Raw genomic sequence first — 26,354 nt, 5'->3', positions numbered from 1 at the left:
CAAATACAAGTCCCACAGTTTTCTGCTTGTGATCCCACTGGCTGATGCGAGGCCCAGCAAGACCAACTGGGTTTCAAACTGAGACAATGTACCTTACAGGCTTTGGTACACTTTAGTTTTGTCTTAATTTCAAAGCTGTGACCTAAGTATGTCATACAAGTATTGCACATGAAGGCACATGGAGGACAGGGAGGTCATTCAAGACATCCAGCATGGCTTCACCAAGGGCTAGTCTTGCTTGACCAACTTTGTGGCCTTTTACAATGGAGTGACTACATAAATGGACAAGGGAAGAGCCAGAGATGTAATCTACCTGGACTTTTGTAAGGCTTTTGAGACAGTCACATACAATATCCTTCTCTCTAAATTGGAGAGATGTGGATTTGATGGGTGGGCTGTTCAGTGGATGAGGAATTGGTTGGATGCTTGCATTCAGAGGGTAGTGGTTAACAGCTCAATGTGCAGATGGAAATCAGTGACAAGTGGTGTCCCTCAGGGGTCTGTATTAGGACCAGTAATGTTCAGTATCTTCTGCTGTGGTTGACATGGCTGAGGGACAGGATGCCATCCAAAGGGACCTGCACAAGGTCAAGAAGTGGGCCCATGTGAACCTCATGAGGTTCAACAAGGCCAAGTGCAAGGTCCTGCACCCGGGTCAGGGCAACCCCCAGTATCTCTACAGGCTGGGCAACGAAGGGATTGAGAGCAGCCCTGCAGAGAAAGACTTGGGGGTACTGGTGGGTGAAAAACGACACGAGACAACAATGTGCACTCACAGCCCAGAAGGCCAACCATATATATACTGGGCTGCATCAAAACCAGTGTGGCCAGCAGGTTGAGGGAGGTGATTCTGCCCCTCTGCTCTGCTCTGGTGAGACCCCACCAGGAGTGCTGCATCCAGCTCTGGGGCTCCCAGCACTGGAAAGACATGGATGGACTTGTTGGAGCAGGTCAAGGAGGGCCACAAAAACTATGAGAGGGATGGAGCACCTCTCCTGCAAGGAAAGGCTGAGACAGTTGGGGTTATTCAGTCTGGAGAAGGCTAGGCTATATTGGCAAATATCACAAGTCATGTAAGGCCAGAGCAGGAGAAATATTTTTCTGCAATGACTGCAATGCAGAATACCGCGGTGTCTTTTCATTTTAAAACACTTATATTTAGGTTTAAATGAAAACGTTTCTTCGAAATTCCTAATCGTCATGCATCTCTCAAATTCTTCAAATTTTACAGGCACAAGATGAAGCCATTTTTTAAAAGAGGGTCTACCTAGATCTGCATAAACAGTGTTTAACATACAAACAAGTGCCTCTAATATACAGACACAGAGATAGGTAATCTTTGCCCTAGAGCTCTTTATTTAAAATTCAAAAAGCAGTCTGAAAGACCTGCAAGCCAAGCAAAAATACCTCAGATCTGTCAGTTTTATCAATAATGATGCTACAGTGGAGACTGCAGCCACGCTCTTTGGGCCGCATCCTGCACTTGCATAATGTCAAGTGTAATTCCCCTTTGTCGACTTTTACACCATCGGGTGTTTTAGATCCTTCATTCTGAAGGTAGAGAACAATTAATAATTGGTTATTAGAAACTTTATTGGCCTAATGTGTGACAGAAGCTGTTACAGCATGGCCTACATTCTTACAGACTGGATGAACTGGGACATTCGTGGCTTTATACTACAACTGAGCCCTTTTGTGTCACAGCCCAGGTCAATACTGATCAGTAATTAGCACCTCTGAGGGAAGTTTCCACCAAGAGAGCAATTACAGGGACAGCAGCTCAACCCTCCCTCCCTGATGGCTCTCTCCAGAACCTGAAAGAAACATATTTGTGAGATCACATGTTACATTTTTCAACGGCATTACATACGTTGCATGCCAACTGGACCACAGTTGCACATCAGTAGTTCCAGTATGCTTAACTGCCTAGACCATGGAGAGCAAGGCAGCCCTTGTACCGCTGAATCATTTTCCTCTGCCATCCCTGCTGTTTCGGTAGAGCAATCTTCTTGCCTTAATTCTCGTCTCATGCCTATGGAATTCCCATCTAAAGAAAAATTCACTCATGATTTTGTATGTATGCTAAATGAAATTCCTTGCTAACAAATACCAAGACAAACAAAAGCTTTTCACGTGCAAAGGGGCAATTAAAACATGAATTACGACATCAGGATGTCTAACTGCATGCACAGGGTGTGCATCTATGTAGGTCTACTTCATCCTTTTTAAGTTAAGGTGAAGCTGAATTTTCTTACCAAATGAAAAAAAAAAAAGGGGGGGGGGGGGGCAGGCAGATGGATGGATGGACACTGTTAAATAGACGCAATTATGTCCATATTTATTCTAACTCTTTTCCCCCCTCTTTCTCTCCCCTACCTTCAAGAGCCCCCTCTCTTCCTTCCTCCCTCTCCCACTGTCTCTGTGACATACGTTACAGCCAAAAATTGAAAAGACAGAAGTGAACAAAGCTATAGGAAACTTCTGCATGTTTCAAATTGCAAAGCAACGAGAATTCAGTGCCTTTGTGGAACCAACGTCTTTTTCAGTTTTAGAATTACAAGATTTGCAGGTATGCACGTTTCCTTGTCAGCAAGAAAAAAATATGTAGCTGGAAAAAAGTCCTTGATAGCCACCAGTTGCACATCAGTTGCTCCAGTATGCTTAACATTTGGTAAACAGAGAGGTAGAAGTGAGGTACACATTGTTTTGTTTTTATCACAAATAATTGTAATTATGAGAAGAAAAGGTATTATGCTATTTAGACAATTCTTTCCTTTTCTGTTCCTGAGGGATTTTTCGAATGCTCATTCTGAAATGAGAAACAACAACAACAACAAAGAAAACAAAAAGGAAATTCTTTAATCCCATCCTTTACTCTTAATCCAATCCATGTGACACAGAATAAATTAATTAAAGACGAAGTTTATATCTGAGATGGCACTTTCCAGTTCTTGGTTGGAGAGTTGCACTGCCTGGGCTGACCAGGGTGGACGTTTTCCTCCACGGTCACACAGCACATGCCATGGCACCGCCTCACAAAGCCAGCCGGATCAAACTGTTCAGGGATAGCTAGGTCTATGCCTGGCAAAAGCACATTTTTTTGCATTTTCAGCTTCCATTCTATTAATTATGGAGTTTTATGGGCTGCTGTAGACAAATTATGTTCCTTTTTATGAAATCTAGATTTTATCTTCTCTTATTCCCTCTTGGGAAGTGTTAATGGATACAAAAAGGAAGGATTACAGTGACGGTAACGCCACACTGGGAAACCCTCACAGCATAAATTTCCGAGCCAATCTAGATATTAAAGCAGCCCCTATCTCCTGCTGTTCCAATCCTGCCAGATTTACAAGATGCTCCTCAGCCGACCATACATTGTTGAAGCGTTCTTGGGGTAAACATGGGCTACTACAGTCTCCTGCTATACAAGAGAGATGACCGAGCTGAAACTGCCGTGACAGCAGCCAGCTCCTTTCATTGCCGTTTCCAACTCCTGCCTGAATCCAAAGGAGGTGCCTTTCCCATCCCTCCTGTAGTCACAGACAACGCACCCTGAAGACTGTGAGAGGCGTTTGCCAGCTCCGGGATTTGCCATCTACAATGGTAGCTTTTGCCTATCTTCCCCAGCTGTTAATGAATCTAAGCCTGACACTACAATACCCTTGCACTCTTAAATGAGAACAGAGAATTTCTTAAATCACCTTTTAGTCAGAAAAAAACAAGGTGAGGATGTGGAGCCCAGGGACTTCGACAGTACCTGTGGCTGGTAGATGGAGATAGTAGGAGAAGCTCTCTAACCTTTAGGTAGCCTGCTCTTCAGCCTCGAAGCGTGACTCGATGATTGAACATCATCACCGCATTTCATGTGGCTTTTGAACATGCAGATTATGCTTTGGCACGGCAGAAATCAGCGTGCCTGAGTGCCAGCCACAGAACAAACTGCCACACCTGAACCTGTGAGGGAAAAAGGGCACGTAGATTTAGCTGGCTACCCAACGGGAACCAGGAGGGGAAACAAATAAGAGCACAAATAGAAATAAGCACTCATCGGTCTCTAAAAGACTGATAAAACCGATTTAGTTTTATCAATATCTGTTGCTAACTCATCATGGACAGTGGGAATATCATCACAGAATGAATGAAGGCGTCAGATAATCTGAGCAGCTCAAAGGATCAGGGCGACTCTAATTACAAGTGCTTGATCCCATCCAAAGATAATGCTTTCTTTCAGCCCCCCTGCTCAGGAGGTGGAGCAATACACACTCCAGGCTACGTTCCTCCTCTACATACGGTGTACGAGCTAAGATACTGCAAGTTGTGTCCAGTATTTGCATCAGAGTAAAGCATGCTGCTTGCTTATTAATTAGCATAGAAATTTAATACTGGCTGGTTTATTGGCTTACAAATATATTTTGGCAATTACAAGAACCTACTGGATATACCCACAAGGTGAAAGCCTGGGAATTTTTCCATATATTTAAATAAATCCAAGATTGACCTCAATTCAGTATAAGGAAGATGAACATTTTATCTTCTTAGGCATCTCTCAGTATTTTGAAACATTTTCTCTTACATGTAGTACTTCACATATGAATATGTACCGCATTTTACGGTAAGCTCTTGGTTTGTTTAATCTTATCTGTATTTTATTTTTTAATTTACAATAACTGGACATATGGAAATGCTTGGAAATAGATGAATTTGCATAAGGTCAGTGTTGTTCCACATTTTGTTCACTTAAGAAATGATGGCAAATATGCTAGTGAAATTTATGCTCAAATAATCTCTGGTGTTCTGCTACATTTAAAAAATGCAATACTCCTGTTCCTCTCTGTTCACAGTAGATTTCATGTTATCCTCACAGCCCTTATTACCAAATATAATTTGTTTTTCCAGATTCTGATGCCAGATGCTATTATGTTGGAAAGCACTTGATATACATAAGTGTAACAGCCAATTCTATAAAACGTTTCATGGGTTCCCATGTTCCCATGCAGCACTGACAACATTTTGTTAATTAGGAAAATCAAGTTTGCCCAAGGAGGGAGAAAGGCTTGTCAATATTAATGATGGCAAGATCTTTCTCTCATCGTGTGAATCACACATTTCATAATAAGAACGGCAGAATGATATTTTTTGGAGCACAGAAAGAAAATCAGTTTTGCCAGGCACCCACTGAACAAGGACAGAGAGGGGCTCTGCGGACTATGATGAGCAAAGTATTTGTTGTCTGAAGTGGACATATGGCAGCACAAGCTTTCAGACGTGATTTCGGGCTCTAAGAGGAATGCTGAGAAAGCTCTGCTCTAAAGTACTGGTTAAAGTGGACCTAGCAGTGAATATAACAGGTGACACAGCATTCCTGAGAATATCCAAATCCAAGATGAAATTTGGCTCATCTGGGTTAACTTTAAATGTGAAAGGAAGATGCTGATGTCCAATTAGCAGACACACAGAGGAGAGAGCTCTGTAAAACAATAAAAGTGCAGCTGCCCCACTGGCACCGAGGTGATGCCAGGAAGATCCGAGCATATGAGCTGCTCTGCAGGGCTAACGCACAACGTGGAGTCCACAGGGCACGTGATCATTGCTTCCTTATTTCCCCTCCCCCCCCCCCCCCCACACACACACACACACAAAAGAAGAGGGTTATCAGAAGCTATCAGCAAGGCTCTAAGAATATACACCAACTTGGAAAACAGAAAGGAATCAAGATGTATGGAGGGTACCGAGCACTGCCTTTACATACGTTGTAGGAAATGAGTGAATAGTGCAGGTGGACAATAAACAGGAGGAACCTTAGTGAAAGCAATTCATACAGCACTTGCTCTGTACTGTGAACAGATTTTGAAATCAACGTTGATAGCAGAGCGAGGATCTGTGTTATTTTTCACCTGGAGAGTTCATTGTTCGGGAACAAAGGGATGCAGGACCAGCCAGGCGCACGGGGTCTCGGCGGTACCTCCTGTGGGCGCAGGGTGGGGAAAGCCTCCGCAGCCTTCCCGAAATTACAGGCGCCTGCTTCAGTGCGGGAGGTGTCATGTCCACCCAGAGCATGCAAATCCACCTGCAGCAACCATTGCTAAGCAAAGTACTCTTCCAGTTTGCAGCGCACCACATTTATGCCACAAGTTTATTTTACAACGAAAAAATGCATGTGGACTAAAGCGGCGCTTCCTAGTGAAAACGGAGTCAGTTTGCTTGACAGCAAACTGCTATAGACCAAAGATAATGGTAATCAAGGATTATAAACTATTACTCTAATAATCTGTTATAAATTATTATTTTTCTACATTTAGTCATCATTCCCTATCTATTATGTATCCTCCAGAATATCCCATTTGACGGTGGTGAGAAAGCTAGTGTACATGGATTTTGCTTGCTGCTGAATTTAATTGTGCCTTATGGGGATTCCCTTTTGTCAATGGTTAGTTGGATATTGATCTACATAACTGGAAGACCTTTTATTTTATTTTTTTTTTAAACAATTGATCTATAAATAAACATTTGCAAGGAAGCACACTAGACAAGGAGAGCTTTCATCTTTCAAAATTCTGCCAGTAAAAAGCCTACTAATAATCTGTAGATGTCTTAGACCATGTCCTTTGCTGATGGAGAAGTTTGGATACGATGTCAGGGGGTGAACTGGAGTCAGAGTTGTTGTTTGGTTGTTTTTTTTAAATTTTTTTTTTATAAGACATCCCATCATTTTTGTGGCACACAACAGGTGCAGGGAAGATTATTCAGCCGAGGGCAGAAAGACCTAATCATAGGGCTGCTGTTTAGCCAAGTACCACCTTGATTATCCAAATGTCATGGGGACACTGAATATGTTTGCCTAATTAAGGCCTTGGCTAATGGTGGTGCTTTTAAATGTAATTAATAGCTTTCTGGGGATACAATTATTCTGAAAAACAAGGAGATGGTGGTAATTGAGGTTCAGATAACTGTGGTAGAACAAACAAGAGCTAGCATGAAACGAGTGAAGAATTATGTGAAATATTAATTAATGAATAAATATGAAGTTATCACTCATTTTTAAGGATACCATCAAAACATATGAGCAGATGAATTGCAGTCACAATATGTGTTAAATTTAACAGAAAGTATGAAAGCAAAATTACATTTACAAAATGAAAAAAAAATAAAAAAAAGAAGTGTTACGTTAGATTTTAGAAAAGCAACTGACAAATTCATTCCATCGTTTAATTAACAGTTTTCCTTCTTTCTCATTTGAGAGGCGGTTTCTCACTTTGTTCAAGGTTCCTTCCTATATGTGTAACAGAAATCAGACACTTTCTTCCAGTAGAATTTGCATGTCTCAAATGATGTACGTGATTCAAGCCAGCTTTTACTGTCTCTTCAAGACAAAAACAATAAAAAAACAACAACAACAAAAACTCGAGTAAACTTCAAAACGACATGCAAATATCCTGCAAACATGCAAAACACAGCCCTCCTCTCAGAGAAGCGAGACTGCACCTGCACCGAAGGCCAAGCCTGGCAGGGGCCGCCAGGCACTGGGCGGACAAGGGCCTTTCCCCCAACACGGCGGCCGGGAGCGGAGTCTTGACACAGCGGAGGGGGGCACGCAGAAAGATGGCTTTGTGTCCAGCCGTTTGGAAATATAGATTGATACTTGATACAGACAAGTGGTGTCCCTCAGGGGTCTGTATTAGGACCAGTAATGTTCAGTATCTTCTGCTGTGGTTGACATGGCTGAGGGACAGGATGCCATCCAAAGGGACCTGCACAAGGTCAAGAAGTGGGCCCATGTGAACCTCATGAGGTTCAACAAGGCCAAGTGCAAGGTCCTGCACCCGGGTCAGGGCAACCCCCAGTATCTCTACAGGCTGGGCAACGAAGGGATTGAGAGCAGCCCTGCAGAGAAAGACTTGGGGGTACTGGTGGGTGAAAAACGACACGAGACAACAATGTGCACTCACAGCCCAGAAGGCCAACCATATATATACTGGGCTGCATCAAAACCAGTGTGGCCAGCAGGTTGAGGGAGGTGATTCTGCCCCTCTGCTCTGCTCTGGTGAGACCCCACCAGGAGTGCTGCATCCAGCTCTGGGGCTCCCAGCACTGGAAAGACATGGATGGACTTGTTGGAGCAGGTCAAGGAGGGCCACAAAAACTATGAGAGGGATGGAGCACCTCTCCTGCAAGGAAAGGCTGAGACAGTTGGGGTTATTCAGTCTGGAGAAGGCTCTGGGGAGACCTGATTGCAGCTTTTCAGTATTTAAAGGGGGAACAGAGAAAGATGGGGATAAACTTTATAGCAGGGCCTGTTGCAACAGGACAAGGGGTAATGGTTTTAAACTAAAAAAGGGTAGATTTAGACTAGATATAACAAAGAAATTTCTTACAATGAGGGTGGCAAAACACTGTAACAGGCTGTCCAGAGAAGCGGTAGATGCCCCAGGCCTGGAAACATTCAAGGTCAAGTTGGACAAGGCTCTGGATCAACCTGATCTAGTTGAAGATGCTCCTGCTCACTGCAGGGGGGTTGGAATAGATGACCTTCAATGGTCCCTTCCAACCCATGCTACTCCATGATTCTATGAAAAAACCAAAAAGTAGTACCGTCCATATCAAGCAGCCAGCTGGTAGATCAGTTTGAGTTTGGGCTAAACCATCACCACTGTAATGCACCTCTGGGACAGTTCCACTGTTGACGTATGACATAAGCATGATTTCCAAAGGTAAAGTATATGAAGACAGAGCATGTTTTTAAAGCTATTTGGATGGATGCAAATAATAATGCTTTTTGATCCAAAGTTATGATCAGCCACATACTGTGAATATCCTTCTTTCCAAGCCAGCAGAATAATAAAAAAAAAAATTCCAGAAAAGTCCAATCCTCTGCTTTGCTAACTAGAAGCTTCTCTTAAAACACACATACCCCTGTTCTAAGGAAAAGCAAGTTGCTTCAAAAGGTCACCCCTCTTACCGAAGACAGTGAAGTGAGGGTCCAGAGGGAAGCCACCCATTTAGTTCCACTCAGCTGAACAACTGCAGCTTCTCCTAATTCTTCACCACTCTGTACAACATGGGTAAAGAACCATGCAGGATGGTAATGGAAAAAGGATCTGTAAAGACTGACTTCCATCCCCCTCCTCCATTCCTCAGTTTGCATAATACAGGAAAGAAAGCTCAACCTATTATAAGTAGTTAATGCTTCCTTTAAGAGATTTGTTTGTAAGAGAGAATATGAGAGTTCTGTGAGACAGAACACTATAATATTTAATTTATAATGTAAGCTTGCAACCCAAAAGTTTTTCTGTCAATAAATTATGCCAGTCCTAGCCACAAGAAGGTGGAGCTATTTAAAAACAGCAATTTAAAGCGCTGTTTGCTCACACGTTTCTGGATCTCAACTTTATTTGATTTTATCTATTTTATATTTCTCCTATGAGGTTATTTTCCTGAAGAAACACGTCACCAGCTGGTATAGCTACTGAAGTGTTGCTTCATTACAAATTATTACCTTTACACTGTATTTGCTTTCTGCTAATGAACCAGCTACGTTACACACAGTACTACTCATATGAGCCAGCTTTTTTCCAAACTTTTATTCATGAGCAATACAGCCTTCCGAGGCTGACAGGCACTGCTTATAAATACAGGAAGTTAATGCAGTAAATGTTAAGGTCAAAGTATTTAAGGTGACAAAAGTCACTTCAATCATGCAATTTGCTTATTGCTGTGTCTCTGGGAACCAACTATTTTGCAAAGCTTACAACACTCTCCAGGGGTGGGGAGGAGTTTATTTTCTAAAAAAAGTTAATATTCTATTCTAAATGTTACAAACTGATAGCAAGTGTATTACCCCTCTCCTTCCATGTACAAATCAGAATTTGATTAATGACAGAAACCCTTTCAAAACCTCTTTTCAATAAAACTCATAGCTACCTTAAGTATACTGGTTACTTCAGGAAAATGTGTAAAACATACTTTCTTTGTTTAAAAATCAATATCAATTCATTTACTAAAGTGAAGCAAAAACCTGGCCCACAGTACCAGAAACAAAGATTGATACTGGAAATGAGATATATGCCTACATACTTTAGGAATTTTCTCTCCTTGTCCTTCAATTGCACATTCTATTTTTAAGAGTTAGTGGCTTTTATCTTCCAGTGTACAAATACACTGGTGTGGGGAGGGAGAAAGACATTTCCTGCATTTAAAAAACAAAGATGAGTTCTCTCTGGACATTCAGTTAGTAAACTGAAACCAAAAGTAGCTGGGGAGAGGGGAAATAATAATTAACATAACATTCCTGCATAGCAAAAACTAAGATTATGCAAATTTACAAAAAAGTAAACACTAAATTCATTGCATGATAGCTGTCATATCATATACTACACTAATTATTGTTTATAAAAAATATTATATGCTTAAACATGTTCACAATTAAACATGTTTATGACTACTAAAACTTGACTCAAAAGATATTCCTCTCCCCCCGCCCCAGTTATGGGTTTGGTTAAGCAGAACCTCTGAATTCATAAAGAGCTAGTGAAGAACAGATTAAAGCACATATTGATAATGAAGTAAGTATGATTTTATACTGAGGTACATATTTCATATTTCCAAAGCAAGTTTTCTCCTACAAAAAGTGAAGTTAAATAAAAAAAACCCCAAACCTGGTTTATTTTCTCAAGTGGATTAGAACACAATCTCAAGTTGCTCTAACAGGGACTTTTAACAAGCTGAGAACATCCCTAGATGTACTTAACATATACACACAGTTTTAAATTCGATTCACAAAAGACATACCATTTGCATATGTCTTTAAGCAGCGGCAGTAATTAAAAAAAAGACTAAAACTTTTATTTCCTGTTAAAAAGGGGATCAAACCCACATAATGTTAAGAGTCCTGAAGAGGACCTGGACTGAGAGATCTAGGCTTTGAAACATGCTGCTGTGAAAAAGTTAACCACCTCTGGTTTTTCAAACCTGCCTTTCCTTCAGGACATTTTTTCATTTGTTGTTGGGTTTTTTTGTTTGGTTTCGTTTGGTTTTGGTTTTTTTTTTTGTCACACAGCCATACCCCTAAAAAACCGCAAACAAATCAAAGCATTTATTGTGCCATCTAGTAGCTTGGTGCTTTTATTTCTAAATTCTTGGGAGATACGCAGGATACTCCAGTGAGAGAAATAGCAAACAACTCCAGTAAACAGAAAAATAACTTGTTAATTCCAGTATGAAAGATGCTACATTAAACAGCAAACACTTAGAGTGGAATGGAAGGCATTCATAAAAGAGACATGAAGTAGCTGTAATATTGTGCAGAAATAATTTCAGTTAAAGGCACTTTTTAGCCCTGTAAACCTAAGCAGTGGTCTAGCTTTTCTTCCAAGGTTTGCCTGTATTGAATTGACAGAACATTATTGTTACGAAGACAAGTCATAACCACTGCAAACTGCATCTGTTTTAGAAGACAAAAGTATGTGAGGAAAACTGTCAAATATACATAGCAATCTGGTAATGCACATTTCATATTTTCAATTCAATGCACTAGTTAAACTCTGAATTTCACAGTTATTTTCAGCTTTTGGAAAAAAAGCACCTTCAACTGTTTCCAAGATGAAAGGGCACAGGGTATTGTGCCACCATCCAAACCAAGCAGTTTGTGAGAACCATAAAGTCCATTTTCCAGCAGTTTTCATTCTTATCAAGAGGAACCTCTCACCACATCCATTATTCTCCCACCCAGTCATAAATGTCTAACAATGCAGTTAAACTTAAAGAGTGTAGCTTCTCCCTTAGCAGGGAATCTCTAACTGGATGCTATCTGCATGAATTAGGAACTTGATCTTGTCTTTTAGACCTCTCCCTTTCAAACCAGTCAAAAAAAAATTATAAACTGACAATACAATCGCTTAGGTCTTACTTCATTGGAAATCAAAGCTAAAATCAGGTACAATTCCTCACTGAGGAACTTTTCAGTAGAGAGGCATGGTAAAAGTAATTTGACAAGCTGATTCTCACAGAGCCTCAGGTTTGCACTGAGGCAGGGAAGTTTCCATACAGACACAGAGGGACCATCCCTGAAGTGATGTGTAAGTCACAGGCTTTGTCCCAGAATTAGAACACCAGTTACGCAGAAGGAAACAAACAACTATTTCCATTAGCTGAAGAAAGAAAGAAGAAAAAAAAAAGTGTAACTACAAGTCTATAGACTACAGGTTCTTGCCACTTAGAGGAGAGCTGTGGAATATGTTTTGTTTCCTAAGCAGTAGTAACTTCTGAATGACCACATCACGTCATATTAGACATCCGACTTACAAATCGACTGAACCACAACAACCCATAGAGTTCCTTTCACAGAAACACTGCAGGTACAGGTTAAAACTGAAACCCAGGAAGCCGCGCAGTCAGGAGCGCCAGGTCACATTTACCAGCAAAGCTGCCAGTTCACGAGTTAGCAGATCCAACTCTTCAGAAACACGAACAAGTGAACATACTTTGTTAAGCAGGCCTTGCGCACTAGTTACACACCCTCGCAGTACTTCACATACCCGTACCTCCCCGACTGCCACAGCCGGCCATGCCGAAGGCACCGCGGTGCCCCGTGCCCGCAGCAGCCCCGCGGAGCGGGCACCACCGCTGCGCCCTCGGGCGAGACGGGAAACTGAGGCCGGGGCGGGCTGGGTTCACCCAAGGTCGCCCAGCGAGCCCGGTCCCCCCGAGGGGCGGGCAGAGCCCGGAGCCACCCGGCCTTCCCGCTTCGGGGAGGCGCGGGGCGGCCCCGCAGCCATGTGCCTCACGGGGAGGAGAGGGAGGGCCGCCGAGGCCACGCACCCCTGCCGCCGGAGCCTCCCGCCCGCCTTCCCCACCCCAGCCGGGGGATCACCCGGCGGAGGAAAGCGGGCAGGGCCACCTCCCGGCTCCCTCCCCTTCAGGGCCGGCGTGAGACGGGCGCCATCCCCCCGCCCGGCCCTCCCTCGGGCCGGGCGCTGCGCAGCGCCTACCGACCTGGGCGCCACGGCCTGCTGCTCCCAGTCACTCCCGCCGCCGCCCGGGCTCATGCGGGGGCCGCGCTGCGCTCGGGGCCGCGCCGCAGGCGAGGAGGCGCCGCCGCTGCTGCTGCTGCTGCCGCCGCCAGCGGAGCCGTCGGGGCCCCGGGGCGGAGGAGACGGGGCCGCGGCCTGGAGGGGCGGGGAAGGGAGAGGCAAGAGGCCTGGCGAGGCGGGCGGCGCGCAGGGGCGGAGGGCAGGCCGGGCCCGCGGGTGCGCCTCCTCTCGCGGACTCACACGCTCTCAGCCCGAGCCCCGCGCCACCATCTTGGGAGCAACGCGGATATCGGCGCGGCGCAAGCTCGGAGGACTCGCAGCGGGCGGGGGTGGGGGGGGGCAGGAAGGAGGACCCACTGTGTCGCGGCGTGCACCGCGGGCGGGGGCGGGCGGACGAGGCGGCTGCGACACGCTACCCACCGCGCGAAAACCATAGAGTTCCCGGACCGGTTCCTTCCTGTCTTTTCCACTCGCGTCGCCCGGCGGAAGGGGGCCGAGGCGGCGCCTGCGTGCCTGCACGCGTGAGGTGGGAGCCGCCATGTTGGAAGAGGGCAACTAGGGTGATGGGATGGGGGCGGGGCTTCCCTCCCTAAGGAGCGGCGGGCAACCCAGTGCGCGGGGTAGTGACGCGCGGACGGGGCGGAGCCCGCGTTTGAGCATGCGGAGGCTGCCGGGGTGGGGCTGGGGCTCCTGCACGGGCTGGGGCTGGGGCTGGGGCTGGGGCTGGGGGCGTGGAGGCGCGCGGCCGTTCGGGGGGCGCGCGGGGCCGCCGGGAGCGCGCGCCTGCGCGCACATACACGAGTGTACGGATGCGCGCACGTACGCACACACATGTGCACATACCCAGGCATACGGCCAGGGGATGTACACGGGCATAGGTGTCCGCACACATGCATATACCCAGGCATGCACATGCATGTAGTATGCACATGCATGCAGTATGCACATACATGTGGTATGCACATACATGCATGCACCCTGACGCACAACAGGTGCGCCAGCATACATGTACGCACATGCGCGTGCATACATGCATTTGCATGTGCACACGTGCCCCCGCACCCACTTGCCCAGCCACAGGCCGCCCAGCGCTCCGCCGCCCAAGCAAGCACGGGGCACAGCCGCCATAGCACAGCACCGGGCCATGGCGGCAGCCGGCGAGGAGAGCGGCTGCCACCACCTCCTCCAAGCCCCTCAGAGAGGTCCCCACCGAACCCCCGCCACCGCCAAGCCCTGCCACCACTGAGGCCCACCCGCGAGGCTGGGCCTGGCCAGCACGCCCCATGGCAGCCCGCCCAGGGTTTATCAAGTTTAATCTGGGCAGGGGGCCAGGGAGGGAGTGCAGGAAGGGGGACGGCCGGTGGCTGGGTGCTGCTGCTGCCGGCCGAGGCACACGGGGACAGGCAGTGCCTGGCCTGGCCGCCCCGGGCCCCTTGGCAGGCGAGGGGAGGCCAGGCCGGGTGGGAGCTGGAGGCCAGCTCGCAGTGAGGTGCAGGGAGGGCCTCACTGTCACAGCCCGCGGCAGAGGCCACCACGGCATAAATTTAGGTCACTGAAAGCCCCGTGTTACCCAAAGCCCAGACCCTGGGGGGCACCCAGGGCAGAACTGGCTGGCGGTGCTGGGAGGGTCAGAACGCAGCAGGGCCCTGAGCGTGGGCAAGAAGCCCCCTGGTCCTGCACAGCCCTGCGCGAAGCCCGGCTCGTCTGCCCCAACAAATTCTTCCGTTGCCTCTTGGGTCATTTCTTTCCCTCCCCTGCCTACGACCAGGCCTATACATTGCAAGCGTGCCTTTTTTAGGGATTTTAAAAGCAAAAGTAAAATTTGTGTTTTGGCTAGTCAATATTGAAAGCAGGTTGATAAAATAATTTCAAAGTTGGGCAAAGCATATAAAATTTTACTCTTTGGGATATTGAGTTTTTGTAGACGTTAACTATATGGAGCTGCAAGCATGGTTGTAGGGGACTAAGTAGAAAGAAAAAAGGAAAATGGGTCTGAATCTTTCTTACATTATCCCTTAATAATTAAAATAATAAATAATTACATAGAAGTCATTCTACCCTGGCAGAGAGTATACTTTTTCTTTTTAATTAAAAAAGTATAATCTAGAAGCATGAGAACTTCTTAAATGTTAGAATAAGCTGTTAAAACCATCGACATACATTCTCAAAGGCAAGACACTGAAGCCAAGGGTTTGTTTTGGGCCAGGAAATGTGTGTTTAAGATCTTTAAGAAGACATGGATACATGTTTTTAGCAAAATTTTGGAAGACCTAATGTGTCTGTTACAAGGTAATAGCTGGTAAGAACAGTGGACTTAAACTAAATCATTAAAAATCAGCTCAGAGAGTCCTGGTACTCACAGAGAATGTGGTGGGCAGATGTATAATTGAAATACTAAGACTGAGTGAAGTACTCTCCTACTTCAGTGTGGTCTGAAAGCAGGGTACATTGCTGTGCTCAGATAGACATCAGTATGCATCTAAAAATAATAACTGGGATGAACGCAGACTTCTGCATCTGGAGGCTCCCTCACAGCAGCAAAACCTGCCAACTTTGATGTATTAAAATTTCAAATTCAGGACAAAGTTTATTTGCTAAGAGCTTTCCTGTTACCTCAGATAGAGTAATACTAAGAAAACGGCTCTGGGAGGTGCACTCTTTCACTGGTTTTCCCTTGTTGTGCTGCCGAGCCCACATGTCCAGTCCTTATCTCCTGCTTGATTATAAGGATGCTATAGGGAAGCGTGTCACAGGCTAAAGTCCGAGTAAGCAACATCAGCTGCTCTCCTCTTGCCTACAGAGCCCGTCTTCTCATCACAGAAGTGCTCAGGCTGGTCAAGCATAGTTTGCTTCTGGTAAATCCATGCTGGCTGTACCCAGTCACCTTCTTGCTCTTACTGAGTCTGGAAAGAACCTCCCAGAGTTTCAGGTGAAGCTGATCAAGACATGTCCTCCTTGATCATACTCCAGATCCTCCTTGCCTCCAGCCCTTAGAGACTTCCCATGAACACCATGATCGTTCAGAGATGACAGACTGTGGCCTCACAGTGACAATGGCCAGCTCTCAGTGTGCTTGGTCGCTTCCCATCTGATCCCATGGGCTTAGTCCATAACTTCGTCCTCCTCTTGTGTGAGCAGCACCTTTTCTGTCAAGCTTTGCTACTACCCATAGGGATCTGGGAGCCCCAAGACCACACCTTGCCAGTAGCAAGGGCACCGATCTAGTCTTTTCTGTGTCTTGTGCCACTAGGTGCTCTGCCCCATTAAGCAGCAATACCACAATTTCCTTAGTCCTTTTGCTGCTGATGTACCTACAGATGCTCTTACTGTCCTTCACATCCCTCACCCGTTTCAACTTTGGCATATCAGGCTTAGATGATGCTTCTAAAGCCCTTCCTGGAATATACCCCAGACAGTCATGGCATGTAAGCTGTCTCCATAACTTTTATCAGGTCATTTAGCCATCTTCTTGCATCCTTATAGCAGGAAGGACCAGGACTGCTCAAAATATCCAAGACAGGGACACTGTGGATTTATATGATGGACATCTTCTTTACCACTCATTCTTTCCAAATAGTAGCTGACACTTGGTTTGGAGTTGTTTTTTTTGGCCCTTGCAGAGCATCAGATGCATTTTTTTCCCGTGGAACTATCGATTGCAATCCTGAGATCTGGTCCCTAGTTAGTAGTGAGCAGCTCGTGGTGCATCACTGCTCAGAGGTAATATTGCTTAGACATATCACAGGTTTTCCTCTGAAGAAGCCAATGCAATTTTAAGGACGAGGCAGATGATAACAGACAGCTGATGTGGATGCTGGGGTTTATGTATTGCACTGAGTGGGTGCAGAGGTAATGGAAGGAGACTTCTCTGAATAGGACACGTATAAAAAGGCTCTGCCTTCTTTCTGTTTTGTGGAGGCATGGGACAAATCACATTGGCTGTGGACATGCAAAGAATGATACGTTAAGGAATATCCCCAGAGCAAATCACTCTATAGCAGTGTTCCATGAATGACCAAGCTGCATGATGGATTTCACTTTGATTCTGCTAGGGAGAAATTGCTATATTTGGGGAAGTACTAAATCACTTTTAGGCTTTATAGCATGTGCTTGCAACTTTTTTTTTTATTACTCTGAAGTAGCTTGACTAGCCATAGATTAACTATGGGCATTGGTTTCTGTTACAAAGGGGGTAATTGTACTTTCCTGCCTCATTTAATTATGTTACATATTCTGCAGTGCTTGGCTATTAGGGTACAGAAATGCTTTTGCTGCCTGGAGTGCTTTCAGCTACTTCACGTTGGTATAGTCAGCTGCTGGAAAGCAACTGGATCTGTCCAGCTGAGCAGACTCCGAATTTGGAGAAGTCTGGTTGGAATTCCTAGTGGAAAAGCCACCACTCCCTCCCTGCTTCCTCCCTAATCCCTGCTGCAGCTCTGGAGCCTGGGTGTGGACTGCATCTGAGGCGAACAAGTGGTTTGACTATTTTGCGGCCATCCCCTCCACAGAGCAGGCTCCAGTGAGGTGCTTCAATTGCGTGGCTGAAGTAATGCTTTGTAAAAAAGTAAAAATCAACAATTATAGCTAATAACCTGGTCACTAAATAGAAGCCACACAGAATATCTAATCTTAACATTTGAACATTTGGAAACAAGCGGTTTTTTTAACTGCTGAAGGGGATCAAATACGACTTGCCTCATACACAAATTATATGGAATAGGCAGCGGTTTCCAGCAGGAGGAAAAGGACATTAAAAATAGAATCCCAAGCCTCTTTCACCATTTACTATTGATGCTGGAGAAATGCCATTGTGAACCAAGTCTGCTGCGTATTAATTTCAGTAGACATTGATGTCTCATTTCAGAGCTTTGTAGAAAACAGTTTCCTCTGGAGATGTCTTCGTAAACGCACGCAAAACACCGAATGTGTCCTGTTTTCATTTCATGTGAAACCCCCAATACAAAAGGCCTGGTAATACTTTTTTTGTGTGTTGACTTCTAATAATTATGTGAGTGAAAATCAGATTGTGGGGCTCTGTAAGTGTAACCTCTTAGATGATAGCATCTTTTTGTGAGCAATCTACCTTAGCTAATCCTCTTTAGACGGAAGGGGTACACTGAAGTGTTATGAGCCTTTGGGAGCCAAGCTAAAAGCTTCAGCTTGCTGGCAGCTGAAGCCTTTATGCCTGCCTTTGCAGATAAAAAGATAAGGAAGGAGAAAAGATCATCAGCAATATAGTGAAATACTGAAGTCCTGAGGTAGAGTTTACTCTGGGCAACTGGGAGGTAAAAAATCCCTGTGGTGGGTGGATGATGCTGCTGCTGGACTGCGGTGGTCCGTACTCTCATCTGTTCCTCCCTTTCCCTGGTAGAAGTTTGGAGATGGATGGAACATTCTTGACTCAGATCTCATTTTCAATGCAGATAGGGAGACTTGAGCTCTTAAGGCTATCTATAGGGGACTGCAAGTCAGTTGGCTTAATACAGTGTAATCCTTAGCTTAAGTAGGCGGTGAAGGGAAGACAGTGCAGTGGAGTGTGCATAGCCAGGCCTTGGCAGGCGGGTGAGTTGCTTTGAGCTCAAGCCCTGGATGCAGGAGAAGTCAGGTCACAACTGAAGTGGGTGTTGCTTCTAACCTTTTCTCCTCTCATTCCTGGCATGATGGTGAGGAGTTAACTAATTTAAGGTGGTTAGTAACGTGCCCCCCAAAACTTAAAGCCTGTCCAACCCCTTCTGGCCACTCCACCCTTTGCCCCTTATGGCAAACGTGACCCCTCTTTGTACTGAGAGCTGTGGTAAAACTCTCAGTGGAGTCAGATAAGAGTGATGCAAGTGGAAACAGGGAAACAGGCACTTCACTTCTAAGAGTCATCTGGAGATGGACTAGATATGATTCCCACCACCACATATATATTTGTATACAGGTGTGGTTTTTTGCCAATGTTGATTTTTAGTGTCTGAAACCCATCTTAGGTTTTGTTACTGGTTTGGTATGTAGGAATAGCAAAGAGAATGTTTAAGCTCTACCAACTCACGGCTTTTTTTTATTCACAAGACAGAAACGTTAGTTTGAAAAATATAGAAGCAAAATGCAAGCAGTGTTCAGAAAAGTTTATTTCATCCCTTGACTAAACTCAACATTGCCTTTTGTCAGGTATGCCTCCAATTAACTTAAATCCCCCCCACCTGGAGAAAGAAAAGGTGATGAGTGATCAGCGATCATACTGTTGAGAGTGGTTTTCAATATTTCATTCTAGGATCTGAGCTACTTTACCTCTAGTTTTTCATCTTAACCTGAAGGACTGCACTTTTCTGTGGGCATTCCTGAAGGGCTATGCATGCTTCTGAGTTCTGAAAAGCACATTTGATCTCCCCTTTCTCCGCACAAAGAAATTAACTGGTCTCTTGATTGAGGTGTGATGTAGAGGCTCATGTTGTCTTGAAGCGGTTCCCATTTCTGGGATGAAGACTGAGCTTGATCGAGTGAGGTTGTTTTGGTTCCTCCCTGCAAGCCGAGGGAGATTTCCCGCTGTGTTTTGCTGAAATAAGCTCATCAGGGGAGAGCCTTGTTTTCCCTGAATGCTTTGCTTGGCACAGTGCCCTCTGTAAAGAAACAGGGTGAAAGGGGAAGCAGCTCATGTGCACCCCTTCGTCTCCGAGTCTGCTTGATGCTTCTGCTTCTTTCTGATCCTTTGGCGTAACCATTCTGGCCTAAGGAAAACCAGACCCTGCCTGCTCTTGGTTGTTTAAAAATAAAATAAAATAAAATAATAAAGATATATATATGCTCATCTTAGAAGTTTCTAGAATCAAAGAAAATGCTTGAGTATCTGTTATTTCATTTTAAGAAAGAGTCTACCCTGCCTGTTTACTGGGGAGAGTTTGAAGACATAAAATGGGTTTTGATAGTGGCAGAGAGATCAATGAGGCTTTCCTGTACCTGTCAAATTTGAACAGAATGACCCTCAATGGGGTTTTCTCTTCCCTTCCCTTGCCTTTCCTCTCCTTTCCTTGCCTTGCCTTGCCCTGCCTTCCCTTCCCTTCAAGAAGGTCATTAGGTCTTAGTTGCTGATATCAATGCAGCTCCTTGTGCCTGCTGTTTCTTCTGAAGTTAGGTCAAGAAGAAAATGGAAAGTGTTTGCCACTCCTTTAGTATGATCTGTGCGCATTTGCCCCATAGTTTAAGGGAAAAAAAGCAGCTTGGATGTCACCAACAAAAGAACTTCACTTTGAAGAAGAGAAGAAAGCTGGCCCAGCTGGGCCATTCCCTTGTGAAAGGAGGTTGCAGAAGAGAGGAGAGGGAGAAAATGAACTTTTTATTGTAAAAGCCAGGCTTGACTCCCGGACTCTGTGCCTTGCCATTAGTTGCCTCATTTCCCTTTATCCAGTCTTCCCAGACAAGGTTAACATTTCTAACAGCAGTTGTTGCAGTGGGAGTAAGTCACTGTAAGACTGCAGCTCATTATCAAACCTCTCCTTGTGAGAAGGATAAAATCCCTGCATTTCAGAAGGCCATAGTGCCGAATTGTAGTACACCGAGAGGCAATGCCTAGGTGCTCGTAGCTGTAAAGATCACAGAAGCACTATGTCCGTGCTGTGTCTGTGCTAGCTGGGCGTGCTGGGAAGCTTTTCTTTTGGTACTTTCAAGGCTTGTTTTGCATTATTTATCATGGTCGTCTGGGAGAACGCAACCACTCGGGAGCGATGAAGGTGTCACGGGCAGGACTCACATCAAGCTGCTATTAGGGGCAATACTCAAGGGACGAGGTATGATTAGTATGGTGAACTATGGATAAGGAGACTCTGTGTGAGTACAGATAGTGCTCACAAATTTTAAAAAAAAGCTTTGAGCTTTCACTTCAACCAGGCAGTCTCCTGAGTGCTTATCAGCAGTAGAGGAGCTCTGAAATTTAGAGTAGAGAGCAAGCCTGCATCTATACTTCTGTTCCTTGTTTCTGGACTTCAAACGTACTGAGGCAGAACATAAAATAGAACATGACCAAGCTGTATTGAAAGTTAGACATAGTTGGGATTCTGCAGATAGCACAACGGCCTCGTAAAATCCTTAGAGGTTGCTCCTTTCACAGCATAGCCTGGAGAGGCTGGCCAGAGGCTTCCCTTCAGGAGCTGATAACGATGACAGAGGAGTGGAGAAACATTTAGTCCCTATTTCACACCATGTTTCAGAAGTGCAGCATTTTACCGTTCCACTTCACTTTCCTTATGAAGTTGCTTTGGGTTTTCTTCTTGTCCATTATCAAAGGAGGCTGTTTATTGCTTCTGTTTCTCTCTGGTCCTTTGGTGAAGTTACTCCTGCCCTAAGGAGGAGTAAAGCCTGCTACTTCTTACTCTCTGGCCACCAGCTTACAGTGCTCAGTCTTTATAAAGCTGCTAGAATCAAGGGAAACACCTGAATATCTCTTGTTTCAGTGTAAAAGAGTCGTCCCTGCCTAGTTGCTGGGAAAAGCTTGAAAACGCCAAGAAAGTCTATATGGTAATGGCACAAAGAGCAGAAAGACTCCCCAGGCTGGTTTTTGAACCTAATTTTTTTGGTACTAACTTCAAGACGTTGACTGCTTCGCAGAAATGCTGTTGCCAGCACGCTAGGTTTGAATGCACACCCATGCACATGCATATGTACACAGTTCTTTGGGGCTCAGTTGCTCAGCCTCCTCGTTGCAGGGCTGTTTAGCAATCGTGTACTTCTAACTCCAGCTTCTGCCTAGCAGATGCATCGTGATTGCTTCATGGCGAGAGAAGTTAGTCCTGCCTGTGCAAAAACATGTATTTACTGGTGCTTTCTTAACTGCTTCAGTCAGTTGCCTTTTCCTTGTGGGTCCCCATCAGATTTTCCCCTGTACTGGTGCAGGAGTGCAAAAGGGCTTGCTGCCACCCCCTGTGGCCGCTCCATCTCTGCGGTCTAAAACAAGCAAGGCTCTGGCTCTGGCTGTCCCAGCTTTCCCTCTCAGTGCTGTGGGCTGGGTGTTTACTCTTCTGAGTAAACTGGTGATTCATATGAACGTGCTCAGCTATGTGGGAAGAGTCGCAGAAGAGTAATATGAAAATGAAGGGTTTTTTGAAAGAATCTTTTGCAAGGTTTTACTTTGATTTCTTTGGAAATCTTTGATTTCTTTCTCCAAACCACAATCAGAAAGCCAGACAGGTTTATTTATTTTTTTTTTCCCCAGCTAAAAGGTATAGTTTCATGTGTAATTTCAGGTGACACCCCACCCCCCCACCCCCCCCCCGGCCCTTGCCAAGTTAAGAAAATAAAAAGTGAGCTTTTAGACTGGCTCCTATTTCAGTATTTCTTTCCTTCACAGTCTCTTTCTTCTCCAGTGTCTCCAAGATCTTCCTCTCCCTTCCATCTTTCTGCTTCTCCCAAATTCCCTCACTTGCTTTCCATCTGCTGCTTCCCAGCTTTGAACATGTCACCCCACCTTGTGGTGCTTGCCTCATTGCAGACCTTTCTCTGTAGCTTCTCTGAGGTTGCTTCTCAGCTTTCTTGGGACATCTCTGGTTCTTTCTCTAGCTTGGGTTTTGATAAACGGAGCAAGAGAGTTGGTTGCCTTATGTGATCCTATCTTCAAGTCTCAAGGCTTGGGGACTACAGTGGGCAGAGTCATTCAGAACTACCTTCCCCAGAAACATTTTATTTAAAACTTATTCTTAGCCTGTGTGCTCCACAAGACCAGAGCTTCATAAGCAACATCCTACACAGTGAGTCCAATCAGCATGAGAAGGAGGTGGACAGCAGAACGGGAATAGAGCATCATACTGGATATGTTACCTATATACATATCTGGATGAAGCATGTGCATGCTGGGAAAGGCTGTATTCCTCCAGGAAAGGCAGCGGCACGTCACTGGGGAGTCCATGAGGGATGGTCTGTTGCTTCCTACTTGGCATCAGGGAGCATCTCCCATTCGCTTCAGGCCTCTGGGGCCAGGAGACGCCATCCATCTTTGGCCAGGGGTGCCAAGCGTGAGCGTGCTCAGGTGGGGAAGGGAGCTGCAGGGTGGCAATAGCCCATGTGGCACATGTACAGAATCTGCCATTGCTTCCTTTTCTGCTCCCATGATCTATGGGTCCGTGAACAGCTCCGGCTTCCTGCCCTGAGTTTTGTAAGGCATTATGTGATTTTGCAGAGGGAAGTGTGTAAATTACTTGCTGAGTTATGCACTTCATAAAGCCTTCTCTTGTTTCTAAACAGCGCATTTATTTTAGACCATGCCTCCTTGGGCAGCAGGCACATGCAGAAGAGGGAAAGAAACATGTTTCCTGGAAATATTTTAATGGAGTGATGTTAGCAGAGCTCTCAGGAAGGAGAAGCTGAGGCATGCGAGCTCCAGATTGGAAATCCCTGCTGGGGTTGTGATGGGAGTAGCTGAGCCTTGGGGTGGGAAAACAGGGAGTGTGGGGACCTCCAGAGAGGAAGGGCTGGACTATGGGCGCTCTGCAATGGGGGCAAGACAGCTTGAACTGAGGGCAAGTTTGGGCTTAGGTGCTGGTACTGTGTGTGTTCCTGCAGTCAAGCAAGTTCAGTGGACTGCATTTTCCTCTTCCTCCGGCTGGAAGGTGAGCACTTCTTGCACCACCGTATTTCTATGCCAGAAGGAGCAGCACAGTTTGGTGAGCAGCCCTGTTTTCCCACAGCAGGATGTACTTACGCTCAAGCCATAAATTATTTTCTTCTTTTAACATTGCATAACGATCAGCATGAGCTGGCGCTCCTAAATTGCAGTTGCTCTTCTGCTACCAATAACATGGGAAAACCGTGTCAGAAGAGTTAAGTGATACGTACAAGGCAGATCTCCAGTTCCTAGTGGTGGGCTTGCACCCGCATGCCTCTCTCCTCTGGCACTTTGGAAATAGACAGGGGAAACTGGGAGACAGAGTTCTTGCAAAATCACCTAACCACCGCCATACAGTCAGAGGGCTGCTGACCATAGTAAGGGTCCTATACGGTGTCTGACTCCCGCATTTATGCATTTTAACTTCTTAATAGCATTTTGGAGAGGTGTATCGCTAACACCTCAAAGAAGTCAAGAAAGCACACAACTTGCCACATTGCAGGCCCAGTGCCTCGCTCGAAGTAGCAGATTGTATTTTTCCTAAGATAAAGCTCTTTTATTTTTTGGAGGAAATTTTAAAGAGTGTGATATTGTGCCATTTATATGGGACAATAGATATGCGCTGCACACTGGCTGAAGAAGCACCCCGGTGCCCGGAGTAATGCAACCCTTGCCACCCGTTAATGCCAGCAATTCTGCTGGGGCATTTCACTTTCAAATAAGCCCTATTGTAAATATAATATAATAAACAGGGAGGCAGTGGGGAAATCAGAGGTGTGCTGGATGGGAGAGAGGTGAAGGACCAAAACGCTTAGTGAGACACACGGACAGAAGCTCTGATTGCTCAGCTGCTGCGTGCCACCATCCCATACGCCCCCATCCCACAACCTTTAACACTTAAAAAAGCAATAAAAACCCAGATACAAACCTAGTGATTTTTTTCAATTGCTCATTGATACAGTCAGACAGGTAATTATTATATAGGCTTAATTGTGGCCATCTGGAGTGAATGGCAGGCAGGTAAGGAGCCCTGTGGGTGGTGGGAGAGCCTTGTCTGCCCTGCTTGCAGGGGAGGGAGGCTGCAGGGCTGCTGGGCACCCCGGGAGCCCAGTTCTCCTCCTGGGGACTTTCCCAGCAGATGTCACTGTTCACCCATCAAATAAAACCACTCCCAGGCAGTAAAGGGCCCTTGGAAAAAGTCACCGCAGGCTATTACTTCAAAATGAAATACACTGCCTCAGAAGAATATTTCCACTTGGGAGTAAGAGTGAGAGCAGTTTATTTTTATAAAGGTGGCAGGGGACGGAAATTTGCTGTAAACTTGGAGGAGGAGAGTGTTACTGCGGGAGCTGTGCCTGCAGCATCCCCCCGGCCCTGCACTGCCGTGCCTGGCACACAGCTTTAGGGTGGGCGAGAGGTGCAGACGGACACCTTCGAGGGTGGAGGAGGCAGGATTTAGCTGGTCTCAGTAATGTTCCTGCACTGCAAGGTTCAGTAGGATTTAACCATGACTAACAATTTAGTGATTTAATCATGACATCGTTTTGTGGGATTAAATCATGACTAGCCCTGCCCACGCTTTATTTATTCAGTATATAGGTCCTTATGATGTTATATAGATACAAAAATCATATTAAATGCCAGAGGAGATGAAATGTTTTTGCCTTCAGTACATAAATTAGCTATGAGCAATTTGAAACTCGGTAATTTCTACTAGAAGCAAGTTACATTCTTGTTCTCTTCTAGAGATTTTCAGGGATATTCTTCAGATTGGAGAAAGGCTACAGGAGGGCTTTGTTTTCCATGCAGTATGCCAGAGCTGTGCCTGGCACACAACCGAAGTATCACTGCAGAGATATGCAGATACTACGATAAAGAAGCTCAGACACCAAAGTGACAGGTGAGCAGAAATGCTGCACTGCACACTGCAGACAATAGGTCGCTGGGGATCTTGCTGGCCTAATGATGGGGATGTAAACAGGATAATAGGCGCATTCAACATGGGACATCAGGAACGTCCACAATTGTATAGTTGCAGATTTCATCCTTGGTGATTTTGCATTTTAAACCAGGTGAGAAAGTGTGCGTGAAGAGAAAAGCAATCATCCTACTGCTGGGATATCATTAGCTTGCAACATGCTGACACTGGTAGGGGCACGCAGTGCAGACCGGGAAAGGGCAAAGCTGTGTGCTACCCTGCTTATCTACAGCCCCCCAGTGTGCAGAGCACTCCTGATGTTACAAAATACGTTGAAGATGGACTTCTCTGCCTGAAAATGTGTTCCTTTTTTTCCATTCCAAAATCCTGGCTTTTCCTGCCAGCCTAACCTTGCTTGTCTACTCACCCCACTGGCACACTTGTGCTTTCATTACCACTGCAGGCTCCAGCTGAGAAGTTTAGACCGTTTCCCCCCTTGTCCTATGGGAAATTTGATGCTGAATTCCCCCTTTTGATCTGATTGAATTTCCAGACGGATTATTCACAGGCATTTAGCCTTGTGCCAGCATTGTCTTTTGGGGTGAGGAGCTCCTCTGCCCTCTGGCAGGCGTTTCCAGGAAAGCGATCACATCCTCCTCTGCCTCTCCTCCATGAGATAAACTACCCGGACTCTCTGGGTCTCTGCTTGTCAGACTGGCTCCCCATCACAGCCCTCCTGGCAGCCCCACATGGGGTCTGGGTGTTTCATGTTCCTCCTTGTGAAGGGGGAGTGAGCAGAAGCAGGGTGCTATGCTGGATGAGGCTTACTGGCACCCTG

The 26,354-nt window shown here is 45.6% G+C and overlaps 1 long non-coding RNA gene across 11 annotated transcripts in view; it reads right to left on the bottom strand.

The window, feature by feature from the left end:
* LOC121087495 overlaps positions 1-13,584 on the bottom strand; it is a 37,672-nt gene extending 24,088 nt beyond the window's left edge. For 2 of the 11 annotated variants that reach the window (XR_005827633.1, XR_005827631.1), the window contains exon 1: positions 12,988-13,365. This is a non-coding gene — a long non-coding RNA (uncharacterized LOC121087495). Of the gene's footprint in view, positions 1-8,956; positions 9,047-12,987; positions 13,368-13,445 lie in introns of those variants that run through there. The other 9 variants (XR_005827636.1, XR_005827641.1, XR_005827632.1 and 6 more) reach the window with 9 other exon arrangements.
* Between the last annotated feature and the right edge of the window lie 12,770 nt (positions 13,585-26,354).

Source organism: Falco naumanni, chromosome 4 (assembly GCF_017639655.2).
Source record: "Falco naumanni isolate bFalNau1 chromosome 4, bFalNau1.pat, whole genome shotgun sequence".
NCBI lineage: Eukaryota > Metazoa > Chordata > Aves > Falconiformes > Falconidae > Falco > Falco naumanni.
The sequence above is the reverse complement of the archived record's forward strand: the minus strand, read 5'-3'. Positions and strand labels throughout refer to the sequence as shown.